Source organism: Pseudophryne corroboree, chromosome 4 (genome assembly GCF_028390025.1).
Source record: "Pseudophryne corroboree isolate aPseCor3 chromosome 4, aPseCor3.hap2, whole genome shotgun sequence".
In the NCBI taxonomy this organism is placed as follows: Eukaryota; Metazoa; Chordata; class Amphibia; order Anura; family Myobatrachidae; genus Pseudophryne; species Pseudophryne corroboree.
The window spans coordinates 559,772,915-559,776,643 of record NC_086447.1 but is presented as its reverse complement, the minus strand read 5'-3'; positions in this window follow the sequence as shown (position 1 = coordinate 559,776,643).

The following is a 3,729-nucleotide window of genomic DNA, read 5'->3' as shown; positions in this document are numbered from 1 at the left end:
CAGGAGGATTCTGATGGTGAGGTGGTTTGTTTAAGTCAGGCACCCGGGGAGACACCTGTTGTCCGTGGGAGGAATAGGGCCATTGACATGCCTGGTGAAAATACCAAAAAAATCAGCTCTTCGGTGTGGAAGTATTTCAACAGAAATGCGGACAACATTTGTCAAGCCGTGTGTTGCCTTTGTCAAGCTGTAATAAGTAGGGGTAAGGACGTTAACCACCTCGGAACATCCTCCCTTATACGTCACCTGCAGCGCATTCATCATAAGTCAGTGACAAGTTCAAAAACTTTGGGCGACAGCGGAAGCAGTCCACTGACCAGTAAATCCCTTCCTCTTGTAACCAAGCTCACGCAAATCACTCCACCAACTCCCTCAGTGTCAATTTCCTCCTTCCCCAGGAATGCCAATAGTCCTGCAGGCCATGTCACTGGCAATTCTGACGAGTCCTCTCCTGCCTGGGATTCCTCCGATGCATCCTTGCGTGTAACGCCTACTGCTGCTGGCGCTGCTGTTGTTGCTGCTGGGAGTCGATGGTCATCCCAGAGGGGAAGTCGTACTCGTAAGACCACTTTTACTACTTCCACCAAGCAATTGACTGTCCAACAGTCCTTTGCGAGGAAGATGAAATATCACAGCAGTCATCCTGCTGCAAAGCGGATAACTGAGGCCTTGGCATCCTGGGCGGTGAGAAACGTGGTTCCGGTATCCATCATTACTGCAGAGCCAACTAGAGACTTGTTGGAGGTACTGTGTCCCCGGTACCAAATACCATCTAGGTTCCATTTCTCTAGGCAGGCGATACCGAAAATGTACACAGACCTCAGAAAAAGACTCACCAGTGTCCTAAAAAATGCAGTTGTACCCAATGTCCACTTAACCACGGACATGTGGACAAGTGGAGCAGGGCAGGCTCAGGACTATAGGACTGTGACAGCCCACTGGGTAGATGTATGGACTCCCGCCGCATGAACAGCAGCGGCGGCACCAGTAGCAGCATCTCGCAAACGCCAACTCATTCCTAGGCAGGCTACGCTTTGTATCACCGCTTTCCAGAATACGCACACAGCTAAAAAACTCTTACGGCAACTGAGGAAGATCATCGCAGAATGGCTTACCCCAATTGGACTCTCCTGTGGATTTGTGGCATCGGACAACGCCAGCAATATTGTGTGTGCATTAAATATGGGCAAATTCCAGCACGTCCCATGTTTTGCACATACCTTGAATTTGGTGGTGCAGAATTATTTAAAAAACGAGAGGGGCGTGCAAGAGATGCTGTCAGTGGCCAGAAGAATTGCGGGACACTTTCGGCGTACAGGCACCACGTACAGAAGACTGGAGCACCACCAAAAACGCCTGAACCTGCCCTGCCATCATCTGAAGCAAGAAGTGGTAACGAGGTGGAATTCAACCCTCTATATGCTTCAGAGGTTGGAGGAGCAGCAAAAGGCCATTCAAGCCTATACAACTGAGCACGATATAGGAGGTGGAATGCACCTGTCTCAAGCGCAGTGGAGAATGATTTCAACGTTGTGCAAGGTTCTGAAACCTTTTGAACTTGCCACACGTGAAGTCAGTTCAGACACTGCCAGCCTGAGTCAGGTCATTCCCCTCATCAGGCTTTTGCAGAAGAAGCTGGAGACATTGAAGGAGGAGCAAACACAGAGCGATTCCGCTAGGCATGTGGGACTTGTGGATGGAGCCCTTAATTCGCTTAACAAGGATTCACGGGTGGTCAATCTGTTGAAATCAGAGCACTACATTTTGTCCACCGTGCTCGATCCTATATTTAAAACCTACCTTGGATCTCTCTTTCCGGCAGACACAAGTCTGCTGGGGTTCAAAGAACTGCTGGTGACAAAATTGTCAAGTCAAGCGGAACGCGACCTGTCAACATCTCCTCCTTCACATTCTCCCGCAACTGGGGGTGCGAGGAAAAGGCTCAGAATTCCGAGCCCACGCGCTGGCGGTGATGCAGGGCAGTCTGGAGCGACTGCTGATGCTGACATCTGGTCCGGACTGAAGGACCTGACAACGATTACGGACATGTCGTCTACTGTCACTGCATATGATTTTCTCCCCATTGAAAGAATGGTGGAGGATTATATGAGTGACCGCATCCAAGTAGGCACGTCAGACAGTCCGTACTTATACTGGCAGGAAAAAGAGGCAATTTGGAGGCCCTTGCACAAACTGGCTTTATTCTACCTAAGTTGCCCTCCCACAAGTGTGTACTCCGAAAGAGTGTTTAGTGCCGCCGCTCACCTTGTCAGCAATCGGCGTACGAGGTTACATCCAGAAAATGTGGAGAAGATGATGTTTATTAAAATAAATTATAATCAATTCCTCCGTGGAGACATTGACCAGCAGCAATTGCCTCCACAAAGTACACAGGGAGCTGAGATGGTGGATTCCAGTGGGGACGAATTGATAATCTGTGAGGAGGGGGATGTACACAGTGATATATCGGAGGATGATGATGAGGTGGACATCTTGCCTCTGTAGAGCCAGTTTGTGCAAGGAGAGATTAATTGCTTCTTTTTTGGTGGGGGTCCAAACCAACCCATCATTTCAGTCACAGTCGTGTGGCAGACCCTGTCACTGAAATTATGGGTTGGTTAAAGTGTGCATGTCCTGTTTATACAACATAAGGGTGGGTGGGAGGGCCCAAGGACAATTCCATCTTGCACCTCTTTTTTCTTTCATTTTTCTTTGCGTCATGTGCTGTTTGGGGAGTAGTTTTTGGAAGGGCCATCCTGCGTGACACTGCAGTGACACTCCTAGATGGGCCAGGTGTTTGTGTCGGCCACTTGGGTCGCTTATCTTAGTCACACAGCTACCTCATTGCGCCTCTTTTTTTCTTTGCGTCATGTGCCGTTTGGGGGGTGTTTTTTGGAAGGGCCATCCTGCGTGACACTGCAGTGCCACTCCTAGATGGGCCAGGTGTTTGTGTCGGCCACTTGGGTCGCTTATCTTAGTCACACAGCTACCTCATTGCGCCTCTTTTTTTCTTTGCGTCATGTGCTGTTTGGGGGGTGTTTTTTGAAGGGCCATCCTGCGTGACACTGCAGTGCCACTCCTAGATGGGCCAGGTGTTTGTGTCGGCCACTTGGGTCGCTTATCTTAGTCACACAGCTACCTCATTGCACCTCTTTTTTTCTTTGCGTCATGTGCTGTTTGGGGGGTGTTTTTTGGAAGGGCCATCCTGCGTGACACTGCAGTGCCACTCCTAGATGGGCCAGGTGTTTGTGTCGGCCACTAGGGTCGCTTATCTTAGTCACACAGCTACCTCATTGCGCCTCTTTTTTTTCTTCTTTGCGTCATGTGCTGTTTGGGGAGTAGTTTTTTGAAGGGCCATCCTCCGTGACACTGCAGTGCCACTCCTAGATGGGCCAGGTGTTTGTGTCGGCCACTTGGGTCGCTGAGCTTAGTCATCCAGCGACCTCGGTGCAAATTTTAGGACTAAAAATAATATTGTGAGGTGTTCAGAATAGACTGAAAATGAGTGGAAATTATGGTTATTGAGGTTAATAATACTTTGGGATCAAAATGACCCCCAAATTCTATGATTTAAGCAGTTTTTTAGGGTTTTTTGAAAAAAAACACCCGAATCCAAAACACACCCGAATCCGACAAAAAAAATTCGGTGAGGTTATGCCAAAACGCGTTCGAACCCAAAACACGGCCGCGGAACCGAACCCAAAACCAAAAGACAAAACCCGAAAAATT